Genomic DNA, 387 nt, shown 5'->3' on the forward strand with positions numbered 1-387 from the left:
GGGNTGGGGGGGGGGGGGGCACCTCACTGGGGTTTCTTGAAGATTTGGACACTTGGACTCTTGCTGGGACTAGGTCCCTCAGGACACCCGGTCAGTCATTCACCAGGTCTCCTTCGCCTTTCCCTCTGCTCCCTCCTGGTGGGCTGAATCCCAGACAGGTAACCTCCAGCCACAGGTGCAGACCAAGATTAGGGGCACCCTGCCACCCCAAAGTCCACTAAAGCGGAACAGAACGGAAAATGTCTCAGCCAAGAGGCTGTTAAGGACTGGTTCTGGAAATCGCTACCAAGTCAGAGCAGGGAGTAGGGGTGGGTTTTGTCCAGGTGCCTGGTCATCTGAAGGCACCTGGGTCGCGGCAGGCGCCAAGCCCCCCTACCCCCCCCCCGC

This window comes from Ailuropoda melanoleuca, chromosome 4 (genome assembly GCF_002007445.2).
Source record: "Ailuropoda melanoleuca isolate Jingjing chromosome 4, ASM200744v2, whole genome shotgun sequence".
In the NCBI taxonomy this organism is placed as follows: domain Eukaryota; kingdom Metazoa; phylum Chordata; class Mammalia; order Carnivora; family Ursidae; genus Ailuropoda; species Ailuropoda melanoleuca.